This window comes from Lissotriton helveticus, chromosome 7 (genome assembly GCF_964261635.1).
Source record: "Lissotriton helveticus chromosome 7, aLisHel1.1, whole genome shotgun sequence".
Lineage (NCBI taxonomy): Eukaryota > Metazoa > Chordata > Amphibia > Caudata > Salamandridae > Lissotriton > Lissotriton helveticus.
In genome coordinates, this window is record NC_136068.1 from 1,551,802,953 (window position 1) to 1,551,818,818 (window position 15,866).

Below are 15,866 nucleotides of genomic sequence, written 5' to 3' on the forward strand. Positions count from 1 at the left end.
TAAATAACATTTATACTATATCTAATGTCTTGATTTAAGTTTTTGTTCAATATACTATGTTTTCCAAGTTTTATGTTTGTTGAATATGTTTCTATTGGGACCATTGTTCTAATGTACTAGTATAAACCCAGGTCTCATTGACTATTTCTGTCTACCCTTATTTTGTAACTGGTCCTGCACATGCTGGCGCCTGGCACTTTCCACCTCACCACAGCCAGAGTGGCAGGAGTGTCCCAAGCATCCTTCTCCAGGTTCCTTCTCACTGTCCTGTATACCATCATGAGCCTCACGCCCCAGTACCTCTTCTTCCCTAACACTGCGCAGCAACAACAGGAGAACAAGCAAGGCTTTGATGCCATTGCAGGATTCCCACATGTATTCAGGACCATGGACTGCATCCATGTGCAACTTGTGACTCCACAGCAACATCATACGTCTGCCACAACAGCACACCTATTCCAAGAACGTGCAGGCAATCATGGACCATCATGGCCTCTTCATCAAAGCATCATTCATTTTCTGGCATTCCATCATCAATGAGCGCTTCCAGAATGGGAACTATGGGAATGGCATTCTGGTTGGTAATTACACCTCAAGCACATGACAGACCACATGGCAGTCAATAATGTAGGAATACATTGACATATCAGTCTTGGGTTGAATGAGACAGTGCATATATAGATGGTGTGGGCTACATACTTGTGCCATGCTACATAGCATGTGCGCCACTCATTTTCTACTAGTCACACATGTCAAGACCGGCTACGCCACTGTGGGCCACACGTACAAGTGATGGAGTATTACTATTCTTGATGCTTTCGTGAAGCAGTTACACAAATCATGTCAATGCAAAGTCTGTCTGCATGACATTGCATGGCCTCATTGGTATGCAGTAAAGCAAGTCACAACAAAGTGCAGCTTTCATTCACCCTTCGATAAGGATGTCTACCATGGAACTTGCAGTAGCCTTTTCCATTCCATACCAATGAAGATCTCACACATTACCACACAACCTATGTGCAAGGACCCTGGCATAGTGTGCAAATAGTGTGCCTCCCAAGGGGAGGTGAAATGAGGATACATAATCACGCCTTTTTCTCATTTCCAATTAACATGTGTCCAGCATCCCGTATAACACATTGAAGGAGGAAATTGCATAGATTGTGTGTTATTGTTACTGGAATGTGTCCCTTAAAGCACAACGCCATGTGAGCACACTATCTGACACACGTGCACCATGTTGCAAGGGGGTGGTATTGGCACTAGTTACTCTCATACGATGGTGCAGATGTGAACAAACCGTGGATGTGCCGTATGTCACCTGAAAGGCACATTCCACCACTTCACTTTGGATGTGGTCAGCTCAGACATTTTACATTCATTGCAGCCCAGTAGCAACACATCCTACATGAGGCCCAGTGTGTGCATTCAATAGTGCCAAAGACCCTCATAAATGCAATAACTAATAAATAGAAGGCTTCAAAACACCCTGTTGAAGCAAGGCAATTCCTGTGTCTAGTCTGTGTTTCACATGTAAATTCAATGGTCAGGAGGCATGAAGATGTATACCAGATCTGTGAAACTGATAAATATGGTCATAATTAAAACTCACATGATTATCTCCAACATGCTACATTATATCACTGATCCTATACACACATGCGCACAACATTTTTTTGTGTGGACAAACCACTACAGCATTTATCCAAGGTACCAGACTGTGCAGCAAGTTGCAGCCTTATGCACAAACTACATCTTCCATGACAGCCAACAATACAGTTTTCAGGAAAATGATATGACTATCTTGGAGCAATGCTGCACCCGTTATGCCAGCACAGCTAAAGAACCCTGGACACTGTATCATGTGGAAGATATAGCCTAAACTGTCCACAGGACTAATGGCACTGTAGTGTAGTTAGTCTACCAGTTGCACTGTACAGTCAAAGATTGACACACACCTATAGCCCCTTGTTTACTGTCATCATAGTGGACATTGTGCACTGCCATGTGTATCTACCATGTCCCACATTTATAACTACTCACTATCCTTCTCATCCAACTCTCAATGGAAAACGTGTGACTGAATTATGCCACATCACCTGCTCCTGTTACATGTTGTCAAATCCGACAGGTATCAGTTCAAGAATGGCAATATAAGCCAATAACAGACACAACAGATGAATGTGAGCCTTGTGTCTACTCAATAGCCAATTGATTCTCCTTACTGGTGACATATCATCACCTGCATGGCATTGCCACTCACCAGAATGACAAATAGTAAATAAATAGTAAATGAGTCACAGAAGACAGCACACCTGTATGTGTAGCTCAGTGTCAGCCATTTCGAATCCATACTTGAGTGTATGCCACACAATGTCTTAGCTTATCTGTTACAGTAAGCACGGTTTATTAGTCAAGTAGGACACAGACCAGATTGAAAATTAATGTTGGGCTATCCCTTGTCATGACTTTAAACTAATATAACATGTCCTTTCTTTGCAGCAGACCAAGGTTACGCTCTGATTCTATGGCTCTTGTGAATAACCCACAAATAGAAGCCAGGTGGACCTACAACTATGACCTATGCCGCACCAGGGTCAACATTGAGCTGACATTTGGAATATTAAAATCCCACTTCTGGAGCTTTGACATATCTGGGGCAGATTGCTCTACTTGCCACCTATGGTTTGCAAAATAATGTTGGTTTGCTGTATTTTGCACAATATATGTGTCAGGAGTGGACAAATGTGTCATGAGCAGATAAAAATGGGGATCAGGAAATGCTGTTCAATGAGGAAGAGGAAGATGAGGAGCCACAGCAACCTGGACTATCAGTTCCCGCAACATAGCGGAGGGACCACAACATTAATCTGTGTGGAAGTTGGTATGTGTGCTCATGTGAATGTATTTATGCATATGTCTTTTGCAGCAACATGTCTTACCTATGGACAGGGATCTGTCGGTATGGCCGTGACTTTACATCATCTTACACTCAGACATTGTTGAGTACTGGACCTGGCAATCATAATTGAATTATGACACAGTGATAATCATGTGTTCACATACAATATCTATGTGTGGGTTGCTAATGCAACATGCCTTGTAAGGATGTTGTGGTCAACATCATTGACCCTATTAGTAGGTTTTTGGACTCATACACTGATAGCTGTCCCGTACCCATTCACACTTGCTGTGTTTACTTGTCAGACCAATGTTGTATGCTTGCTAGTAACCATGGGTGGACCCAGCAACTGTGGGGTGACTTAATTCACAATTCACATCGACTGCATAGTGATTACAAAATATGTTACACTTTCACTGCCGAGCATTGTCCCAGACTCCACAAAATACATGTCCCTTTGGCAAGTAGTTGGTGTAGTTGCCTCCCAGAATGGCCAATGGTCAACTTGGTCCTGCCTACTAGAGATAGACAACACACCAGATAGTTATAAGTGCATTTATTTACATGTGCAAATGTTGAAGGGGCTCACAGGTAAAGTTCATTGGACAACAACCCCAAAGGATATTAAGAGCCAGTGGATGTCCAGTCAGAGTCCATGTGGGGAACATGTTATTGAAAATAAGAGTATGAAGGGGTGAATTTGAGGTGAGTAACTATTAAGGTTGAATGTTATTGAACATGTTGAGGAGAGAAGTGCTTCAGTCAGGAGGATGACCACAATGTCATTATGGGGGCTAGACCACATTGATAGTCCACGAATGGTCATGGTGAACATGGCAAAGTCAAAATGAAGACAGTGACATCAGATGCTCCCTGGCCTGTTGATCAACACAGGGCTAAGGAGAGACTGGGTTTGTGGCACAGATGCATGCTACAACAGTCTCCTTCTTTGGAAAGGAGTACCTGCCATATCTTCCTCCTCTGATGTGTGCAGTATCTCCTGTGAGGGTGCTGTAGATGAGGCCGAGGGAGGCAAATGCACATCAGGGGTAGAAGATGTGGATCCCGTGCCAGCAGCAGCATTCATCTTTGCTAACACATGAAGCAGCACATCAGCGAGGAGGATCTGCTGATTTTGCAACACAGAAGCAATGTAGGCAGCTGTGGCAGCAAGGAGAGAGTCCTGCTTCCACTCCATGGACTCCAAGATGGTTCTGATTGTCCAAAGCTGGTTTGTAAACCTTGATGGTGTCACTTTGGCAGGGCAGTTGTTGATGTCTCTGCCTCATGACACCAGCGATATCAGCCAGGGACTGTTGGAGCCCATAGAGCAGGGAGTATGTGCCTCTGATAGCAGAAGTGATGTGCCTATTGGGACTGATGCAAAAAGAACAAGTGGTGGACAGAATGCAGAACAATGTCATACATACACCCCAGTACAGAGAGCTGGGCCTAAATCCATTGTTTTTTTGCTCACCATGCCATTCCAGTGTGGACCCAGGCATATGGAAATCAGTCTTGACCCTGCGCTCAATGGGAACTGTCCAGCCCGAACTGCCAGGCCAGGTCCTCCCTGGACTGGAAACAAGCATCCTAGGACTGGTTTTGGGCTTTGAGCACTCATCAGCCAGCATAGCTTGACTCCAGTGGCATGGAAAGCCCGGGACCCACGTCTGGGCATACCCGTACCACTTGTGGTGACAAATGCATAACGAATAACTGATGTATAGAATGCAGAACAATGTCATACATTCACCCCAGTACAGAGATCTGGGCCTAAATCCATCGTTTTCTTGCTCACCATGCCATTACAGTTTGGACCCAGCCATATGCAATCAGTCTTGACCCTGCGCCCAATGAGAACAGTCCAGCCCAATCTGCCAGGCCACGTCCTCCCTGGACTGGAAACAAGCAACCTAGGACCGGTTTCAGGCTTTCAGCCCTCATCAGCCAAGATAGCTTGACTCCAGTGGCACGGGACCCACGTCTGGGCATACCCGTCCCACTCGGGGTAACAAATGCAAAAAGAACAATTGATGGACAGAATGCAGAACAATGTCATACATTCACCCCAGTACAGAGATCTGGGCCAAAATTCGTCGATGTTTTGCTCACCATGCCATTCCAGTTTGGACCCAGCCATAAGCAAATCACTCTTGACCATGCGCCCAATAGGAAAAGTCCAAGCCCGAACTGCCAGGCCAGGTCATCCCTTGACTGGGAACAAGCATCCTAGGACCGGTTTCGGGCTTTCAGCCCTCATGAGCCAGGGTAGCTTGACTCCAGTGGCATAGAGAGCACGGGATCCACATCTGGACATACCCCTTACACTCGGGATGACAAATGCAAAAAGAAAAATTGATGGACAGAAGGCAGAACATTGTCATACATTCCCCCTAGTACAGAGATCTGGGTCTAAATCCATTGTTTTCTTGCTCACCATGTCATTCCAGTTTGGACCCAGCCATATGCAAATCAGTCTTGACCCTGCGCCCAATGGGAACAGTCCAACACGAACTGCCAGGTCAGGTCCTCCCTGGACTGGAAACAAGCATCCTAGGACCGGGATGACAAATGCAAAAAGAAACATTGATGGACAGGAGGCAGAAATGTTGTCATACATTCCCCCCAGTACAGAGATCTGGGTCTAAATCCATTGTTTTCTTGCTCACCATGTCATTCCAGTTTGGACCCAGCCATATGCAAATCAGTCTTGACCCTGCGCCCAATAGGAACAGTCCAACACGAACTGCCAGGTCAGGTCCTCCCTGGCCTGGAAACAAGCATCCTAGGACCGGTTTTAGGCTTTCACCCCTCATCAACCAGGACAGCTTGACTCCAGTGGCATGGAGAGCACTGGACCCACGCCTGGGCATACCCATCCCACTCAGGGGGACAAATGCCAAAAGAACAATTGATGGACAGAATGCAGAACAATGTCACACATTCACCCCAGTACAGAGATCTGGGCCTAAATCCATCGTTTTCTTGCTCACCATGTCATTTCAGTTTGGACCCAGCCATATGCAAATCAGTCTTGACCCTGCGCCCAATGAGAACAGTCCAGTCCAATCTGCCAGGCCACGTCCTCCCTGGACTGGAAACAAGCAACCTAAGACCGGTTTCAGGCTTTCAGCCCTCATCAGCCAAGATAGCTTGACTCCAGTGGCACGGGAACCACGTCTGGGCATACCTGTCCCACTCGGGGTAACAAATGCAAAAAGAACAATTGATGGACAGAATGCAGAACAATGTCATACATTCACCCCAGTACAGAGATCTGGGCCAAAATTCGTCGATGTTTTGCTCACCATGCCATTCCAGTTTGGACCCAGCCATAAGCAAATCACTCTTGACCATGCGCCCAATAGGAAAAGTCCAAGCCCGAACTGCCAGGCCAGGTCATCCCTTGACTGGGAACAAGCATCCTAGGACCGGTTTCGGGCTTTCAGCCCTCATGAGCCAGGATAGCTTGACTCCAGTGGCATAGAGAGCACGGGATCCACGTCTGGACATACCCCTTACACTCGGGATGACAAATGCAAAAAGAAAAATTGATGGACAGAAGGCAGAACATTGTCATACATTCCCCCTAGTACAGAGATCTGGGTCTAAATCCATTGTTTTCTTGCTCACCATGTCATTCCAGTTTGGACCCAGCCATATGCAAATCAGTCTTGACCCTGCGCCCAATGGGAACAGTCCAACACGAACTGCCAGGTCAGGTCCTCCCTGGACTGGAAACAAGCATCCTAGGACCGGGATGACAAATGCAAAAAGAAACATTGATGGACAGAAGGCAGAACATTGTCATACATTCCCCCCAGTACAGAGATCTGGGTCTAAATCCATTGTTTTCTTGCTCACCATGTCATTCCAGTTTGGACCCAGCCATATGCAAATCAGTCTTGACCCTGCGCCCAATGGGAACAGTCCAACACGAACTGCCAGGTCAGGTCCTCCCTGGACTGGAAACAAGCATCCTAGGACCGGTTTTAGGCTTTCAGCCCTCATCAGCCAGGACAGCTTGACTCCAGTGGCATGGAGAGCACTGGACCCACGTCTGGGCATACCCATCCCACTCAGGGGGACAAATGCAAAAAGAACAATTGATGGACAGAATGCAGAACAATGTCACACATTCACCCCAGTACAGAGATCTGGGCCTAAATCCATTAATTATTCCTCACATTGCCATTCCAGTTTGGACCCAGCCATATGCAAATCAGTCTTGACCCTGCGCCCAATGAGAAGAGTCCAGCTAAATTTACCAGGCCACGTCCTTCCTGGACTGGAAACAGGCATCCTAGGACCGGTTTTGGGCTTTCATCCCTCATCAGCCAGGATAGCTTGACTGCAGTGGCATGGAAGGCACAGGACCCACGTCTGACCATACCCGTCCCACTTGGGGTGACAAATGCAAAAAGAACAATTGATGGGCAGAATGCAGAACAATGTCATACATTCACCCCAGTACAGAGATCTGGGCCTAAATCCATTGTTTTTTTGCTCACCATGCCATTCTAATTTGGACCCAGGCATATGCAAATCAGTCTTGACCCTGCGCCCAATGGGAACAGTCCAGCCTGAACTGCCAGGCCAGGTCCTTCCTGGACTGGAAACAAGCATCCTAGGACTGGTTTTGGGCTTTCAGCTCTCATCAGCCAGGATAGCTTGACTCCAGTGGCATGGAGAGCACAGGACCAACGTCTGGGTAAACCCATCTCACTCGGGGTGACAAATGCAAAAATAACAATTGATGGACAGAATGCAGAACAATGGCATACATTGTCCCCAGTATAGAGAGCTGGGCCTAAATACATAGTTATTTTGCTCACCATGCCATTCCAGTTTGGACTCAGCCATATGCAAATCAGTCTTGACCCTTCGCCCAATGGGAACAGTCCAGCCTGAACTGCCAGGCCAGGTCCTTCCTGGACTGGAAACAAGCATCCGAGGACCGGTTTCGGGTTTTCAGTCCTAATCAGCCAGGATAGCTTGACTCCAGTGGCATGGAGAGCACAGGACCAACGTCTGGGTAAACCCATCTCACTCGGGGTGACAAATGCAAAAATAACAATTGATGGACAGAATGCAGAACAATGGCATACAATCACCCCAGTATAGAGAGCTAGGCCTAAATCCATAGTTATTTTGCTCACCATGCCATTCCAGTTTGGACTCAGCCATATGCAAATCAGTCTTGACCCTGCGCCCAATGGGAACAGTCCAGCCTGAACTGGCAGACCAGGTCCTCCCTGGCCTGGAAACAAGCATCCGAGGACCGGTTTCGGGTTTTCAGCCCTAATCAGTCAGGATAGCTTGACTCCAGTGGCATGGAGTGCACAGGGCCCACGTTTGTGCATACCCTTTCCACTCAGGGTGTTTGCTTTGTTCGCCCTAAGTAGGCAAGACCTTAAGGTATGCCCAGACGTGGGCCCCTTGCTTACTTTGCCACTCGATTCAAGTTAGCCTGGCTGATGAAGGGTGTTACCTAGAAACCGGTCCCAGGATGCTTGTTTCCGGTTCAGGGAAGACCTGTCTTGGCAGTTCGGGCTGGACTGTTCCCATGAGGCGCAGGGTCAAGACTGATTTGGATATAGCTGGGTCTGAACAGAGGTGGCGAAGTGAGCTAAAGAATGAAGATGGATTCAACCCAGATCTGTGACTGAGGGTGAGTGTCTGAAAAGTTTCAGCGCTCCGTCCATCATTTCCTTGTGTGTGCCTATTGGGACTGAGCCATCCACAGACTGCCTCTAGGGTGGCCTCCATAGTCTGCATCCCCGCCTGCACATGCTTTGCCAACTCCCGCTGGAACTCTACCAGTACATTATGTTGGAAGGTAATATGTGGGTCGTCAGAGTCCAGGGTAATGGGTGGGGTGGCTGGTGGTTAATATTGATTGTTAGGGGTATGTGGAGACACCATGATGCTGGTGACCCTCTACATGTCCCGAGATGGTGTCCCAATAAAATCCAGGAGTTCTTAGAGGGTGTCCTAGTCAATGGTTGGCATGTTGTCATCATCCCCATCATCGCTAATGTCTGGGACAGCATGCTGGCCAGGAGGTGAGGGTTCATCCTCTGCAATGAGATGGAGAAATGCTATTGGTGATGTATTCTACATGTTCAAATGGGTAAAGCAGTTGACAAACAAAGTGCAATACATTACACTTTCAGTTCCTCATTGATGGGAAGGGCAGCTGTTACGCAAGGGTATGGATTGCAAATAGCAATGTATTTCCCTTTCTGATGACTTGAACTTAGCATTGTTGTCACTACCACTGTGTGCCTACACTGAGTGGATGGGCCCTGTCATAGTAGTCAGATTCGAAACACCGACATTTATGCCATTTCATCATGACCAGAGTTGGTTATCGATATTTAAGCACTCAACATTTCATATGAACATACGTGACAGTTGATGTGACCGGAATACTTCTGTTTTTAATTTTATTGCTTTCAATTTAAGCATTCAATATCTAATTGAAAATCAATTTGTGAGGGTTTCAACGGTTTACATTAGGACAACATATCAGACAATTTTAGAACAGACCACAAACTTGATTTGACAAATATTACATACATTTAACATCATCATTAAAGCATTGAACAAAACCTGGACATGACACAGACAACTAATTAACAATACTAATATATAAGCTCGAGTTCCTTACTTCAAAAGAGAGGGTAAACACATTGAAAAACAGAAAAAGTGATAAATAAATATTTGAAATGAAAGGATAGAGCCCAAGCAGGTTGAGACTTATTTGACTGGATTTTTTCAGCATCCTTGAAATGGGCCCCAACCACATTCATTCAGGGTACGCAACAAAAGATTTTTCTATGTAACATTCCTTTACAAACATTTTGAGAGAAGGGGGGTTTAGCCTGATAGTGTATTTTCACACACTTGTTTGGTCACATAGTGGTCGACGCATCGACCTAGAACTCTTAGATAGCTCATATCGAGATCAGCCGTTCTCTGGCGTGAATGAATTCTAAGTCAGTCTCAGTACTTTAGTCCAAATATTGTATGCTGAAAGGCAATTTTTGGTGTGGGCCTTCCAAAGCCACACCAAGTGATTTTTGACACTGCCCCAGATATACAAGAATATATAAATCTGAGGCAGCGCCAAAAACTAATACCATCCAAGAGCAGGTGTTAGAATGGCGAAATGAGGAGAAATTCCATCAGTTCTCCTTGTTTTTGCTTCTTCTATGTGTGCTACATTCTGCAGCACACCTAGAAAGAGCAAAACACCATTAATGATTGTTACTGTGTGGGAAGGTGTCCCTTTCTGACACTCATGAAATAATGATGATTTGCCACTTCTATGTGTGCTGTATTCTGCAGCACACATAGAAGTAACAAATCATCATTATTGATTGTTTACATAAACAATCCTTCCCTGCAACCCAGGCACCCTTGCACTATAGTGCACCCAAAGGTTTTGTCTCAAATATCCGCAAATACTCACAAAATGCACATTGTCTTCTAGGGTAAAGTGAACTTGTTACTCCACGATGGATTGCTTCTGCCCTTCATGTGTTTGGAGTGCCATCATCTGACATCTCATGCTCCTATGAAAATGCTTTTAACAGCAGCATTGATTGAAGTACATAGACATCATGCACCAATTTAAAATAAAGGGACATGGCCTGCTTTTAAAAAAGAAAGATGGTGGCAACGGCAGGGCCATGCAGGGCTTTACTAGACCGGCAGCCACCATTCACAAGAAGAAAGCTGTCCCCTCTAATGTCAGTCTTGTTACCTGATAGAGGACTTCAATTGTATTTTAGATGGGCGATGGATAGTTCACTGCTGAGCCTCACATACAAATAATGTCTAATTCACTGCTTCATGCTCTGGAAAATCTGAACATGGTAGACATCTGGAGGGGACATGATCATATGATAAGAGAGTATACCCATTTTATTCCACCTCAGAACACATGCTCAGAGATAGAATGTATGCTCATAGATAGGGAACAAGTGCAATACCTTACACAAATACAGCACCTGGGAAGGGCTCTCTCCCATCATTCCCCAATGTGCTTCCTGTACAACACAGGCAAGTGGCCAGGATTCCCACATGGGGTTTACTGGTTTCAACCTTAAAGGAACCACTTTGTTTGCTCATGAGTAGTATGATAATGAATTATTTGTATCTAAATGAGAATAATGAGTCTAATAAAGGAATAGAGTGGATTCCCTGAAGGTGGTTCTAAGGGGTCCAGCCATCTCCCCACTGTCATCAATTATTGGAATATTGGGAGCTCCATTGAAACCAATGGAGTGCTCCGAGCTTCTAATAGCCATTAGAAGCCCGGAGCTCCAACAATCCAATGTTGTCCTTCACAGCCCCTCGTTCTCCGTGAGGCTTTTGTTTTATTTGTTAAAACAATCTGCCCTCTAGTGGAGAATGTTCTAATAGCCTTATAGCCCTCTGTAGCCTGGCTATTCTGGCAGTAAATTTCCGCTCCTTTGTTAAAGGCACTCGTCTCTGGCTCCGGCCTTTACTGCTGGAGCAGTCCTTTAACCCCTTCGACGCTCATGACGAGCTGGGCTCGTCATGAGGTAGCCTCCTCGCACGCTCATGACGAGCCCAGCTCGTCATGAATAATGGGTTTTTAAAAAACTCAGCGCAGCAGGGGAAAATGCTCCGCAACGATGCGGTTAATGGCTGGTATAGCCCGCTGTGGCGAGCTATAGGGTTATATAAACAATTGAAATTATCCCTTGGCACCAAAGACAAGGAACTGGAGAGCCTGCAAAAGTGATCCTACCCCAATGTAGAGCAGGCCGTAGAGATATAAAAGATCATAACGGAAATACTTGAAAGGACAATAGAGAAAGGACTACTTCAAAATACCTCCTTCTATCAGGTCCTGCACTGGGGAGTGCATAAAGCAGTCAGATTGCTAGCTCGGCTACTGGATCGGGAACTAACGCCAACAAACAGCAGAGCTATTGGGAATGCCCAAGGATTTACTCACCATACACAAAAATAGATAAGGTGTTTTATTCGCACTATAAATAGTTGTATGTGAATAGCAAAGTGTTTTGTGGGGAAGCATCATACCCAGTCCTCACATCCCAAGGACTTAGACGGCTGACCAAAGAGCTCATTTGGAAGCACCAATATTCTTGAATGACACTGTAACTGATATTAAACAATTAAAAACGCCCAAAACATCACGGTCAAATGGTCTTCCAGCAGAATGGTACCAAATTGTACAGGAATAAAGTGGCAAATAGATTTATTTATTTTAAAGCTTATAAAGCGCACGGCTACCCCAGACAGGGGGGGCAGGTATATCGAGAAGGACTTAAAGTGGGCATTTTGCCGCATTCCATGAGGGGAGCCTTAAAAAGCATAATGACCACTATCTATGCTCAACGCAAATAATAAAATACTCAGCAAATTGCTGTCACTTAGATTCATGGGGGTTATTGGTCATTTAGTACATAATGACCAGTGTGGTTGTATACCAGGTAGCCAAACAACACTTAACACTAGAAGACTAAGACATAGAAGGGGCAACACTGCCTTTAAACAAGAAGAGCTGGCTGCAGTGTCATTAAACATGGAGAAGGTCTTCAAAACTGTGTTCTGCCATTACTGGTTCATAAGGCTATGAACTTTGGCCCTCGATTCATCAAAATAATTAGACTCCTTCATACAAGGCTATTGGCCAGGGTGAAGTCAAACAGGATAATGTCAGAGGAATGGGATATTGAACATGGCACACAGCAGGGCTACCCTTTGTATTTATCGCTGATTGGTTTGGCCATGAAGCCTTTAGAATCCCAAATTAGGTCAGACCTATCGGAATAAGCAATACAAATACAGAGCTATAATCATTTAGTCTTGTTATATGCTGATGACCTATTGTTAGAGCTATTAAATCCAACTGACACAATGACAGACTTAATATAAATAATGGGAAGTTTTGCTGAACAGTAAGGACAGTTCCTCCACTATTATGCTAGATGTCAAAACAAGTATAGGGATATTGTATGAGATACTCTGCGTGAGTCAAATGTATTGAGCTTATTTGTGTGAACAAATCAAGAATGAGGGTGTATCACTAAACTTTACATTGATATCAGCAATGATAAATTTTAATAATTGTTGAAAACTAGAGTAAAATGGGAAACCGATTGAGGTATGCAATATACGGAGAAAGTGGCAGGATGCTGTTGTACTTATACCCAAGGCATCAAGCAATGGGCATTCCCATACAACCACCCATGCTTTTTGATGATAAACCCTATCTACTAAAATTAGTAGACAGGATTTAGTGCCAAAAATTAATACCACTGTAAAGCAGGAGTTAAAAGGAGAAATGTTTTCATATCTCTTTTATTTTCCAACTTTGCATGTGTGCTGCACGGTGCCGCACACATACAAAGTGGGAAAAGCTTTGAAGTGTGTCTAGACATTGTATTTTGTACAGGAAGGATAGCCTTCCTGTACAAAACAGTTGGAAGGTGGGTTGTTAGTAGTGGTAAATGTACACCTACCACTGGCAATAAGTCCACTAACATGGTATAGGGCCCCGTAAAGGTCTAACTTGGCAGACCGGTATGTAAAGCATTTAAAAACACCAATACATTAAATAACTCAGACACAACACACAATAGAAATACCACACAAATTTATAATAATAGAAATGTTTTTAGAGACAAATGGACACCAAAACGACAAAAATTAAATGCAGGGTACAAGAGATTTGAGTTTTTAAATGTTAACCATTATATAGTGCTAAACAAACCTGTAGTGCCACTCTGGGACATCTGGTCGCACTTGACTGGGACAAGGTCAAAGTTTCAGGCCAATTACGCTGGAGCCCTGGCTGGATACACTAAGCTGGAGGCCCCGGTCAAAATGTTATCTTTGCACTTAGAAACTTTTCTAGAGCTTTTTCTTAGGAGGGCCCTCGCTGCTCAGGCTGTATTCGGTGAGGGTTCGCCGGCTTGCTTTTCAGAGAGCCTCCAGTCAAATCCTGCAAGTTGGAGTTCCTGAGCTTTTCAGCTGGATGCACCTGAAATCCTAGCTGGGTCACAGTTGGAGTTGGCTGGCTTGACTCTCGCGGTTGGGTCGGTCACCTTATGGAGCCTTTTTCCAAAAGTTCTCCAACCTCAGGAGATGGTTCCTGAAGTCCTCCTTGTGGGTCCAAAGTATCCAGAACATAAAACCAAAGGTCTATAATCTCCTGGAAGGTCTGGACCACAATACCCACATTGCACCTGGCCAAATCCTTAAAAGTCCACCCAATGCACTCCAGGATTAGGATTCTTAGTGGAGATGATACAGGTGAGCTCTATCCTTCTTGAAGCAAGGTATAGCATCCAGGCTGTAGTACCAAATTGTTCAGCAGGCACAATCATTCAGATTGCAGGACTTTTGGTGCAGATTCAGGTTCCAGCAGATCAGTCCTTCTTTTCCTTGTATTTTCAGGCAGCAGAACTAAGAAGCAATGTACCTCTCAGATACCTATTCTGAGCTTCTGAGAATCAATCAATCAATCAATCAATCAATCATTTCATTTATAAAGCGCGCTACATACCCGTAAGGGTCTCAAGGCGCTGGGGGAAAGGAGGGGGGGCGCTACTGGTCGAAGAGGCAGGTCTTGAGGAGTCTTCTGAAGGCCAGTAGGTCCTGAGTCTGTCGTAGGTTGGTTGGGAGAGTGTTCTAGGTCTTGGCGGCGAGGTAGGAGAATGATCTTCCGCCGGCTGTGGTTTTCCGGATCCGAGGGACTGTGGCGAGGGCGAGGTTGGCTGAGCGGAGGCTTCAGGCGGGGGTGTGGAAGCTGAGTCGGTTGTTGAGGTAGGTGGGTTCGGTGTTGTGTAGTGCTTTGTGTGCGTGGATGAGGAGTTTGAAGGTGATCCTCTTGTTGACGGGGAGCCAGTGCAGGCCTCTCAGGTGGGGTGTGATGTGGCTGCGGCGGGGGACGTCGAGGATCATTCGAGCCGAGGCGTTCTGGATTCGTTGTAGTCATCTCAGGAGCTTGTTTGTAGTTCCTGAGTAGAGGGCGTTCCCGTAGTCTAGTCTGCTGGTGATGAGGGCCTGGGTGACGGTTTTTCTAGTGTTGGTGGGGATCCATTTGAAGATTCTGCAGAGCATTCAGAGGGTGTTGAAGCAGGACGCGGAGACGGCTTGGACTTGCCTGGTCATGGAGAGGGTGGAGGGGGGTACCCCTGACTATTGAGATGCAGGGTGACACCCAGGTGCATGACCACTTCCTCCAAAGTGTGGCATCCTCTTGGACCAGAAGCACTATTCTTCCAAAATCCAGGATGGCTGAAAGTTTAGTCAGGACCAGCTTTAGTGCTGGTGGCACCCTGTGTGATAATGGTTGTCGGCGCCCCCCAATGACCACCTCCACCACGGATTCTCTCACTAGCACCTTTTAACAGTGACCAAGTCTCCATAACCACTCTCTCTTAGATGCATTGAACTAGTTATATAGCGCCACTCATACCAGTGTAGGGTGTCAGAGCACTTTGCATCACACACACATTACACAGAGACAATCACAATCAATCATTTTGTGTAAATCAGTGTGTAGGAAATGTTACATAATCCAAAGGACTAAAAGTGTAGGAGTCACATGTCAGCCATACTGGTAGGCAGTATAGTTTGAGTGCTTGGTGTGGAGAAGCACAAACTCAGAATAAAAAAAGAAACAGCATAGTTGGGAGTTTTCGTTGATAATAAGAATCAATTTTCTAGTCAAATTAACCCTTTTTGGCACATTAATCATTGTCCTAATGTATACTTTGCAGTGTTTATGCAGTTCTATGATGACAGTTAATAGCTCACTGTTGAATATTAAGACTTTAAGTTATAAATTGCACGTAACATAAGGTTGTCTCTTTTAAAAGCAGTAACCTGCTGATCTGTTTACATTATATGCGCTCTGTAATCTACTTGGTAGGCGTTCTTTGCAGCAGGC

The 15,866-nt window shown here is 45.3% G+C and overlaps 1 protein-coding gene across 4 annotated transcripts in view; it reads right to left on the reverse strand.

Annotated features, from left to right (window-relative positions):
- Positions 1 to 15,866, reverse strand: part of LOC144770486 (uncharacterized) — a 369,390-nt gene that overhangs the window by 342,942 nt on the left and 10,582 nt on the right. The window lies entirely within an intron of this gene.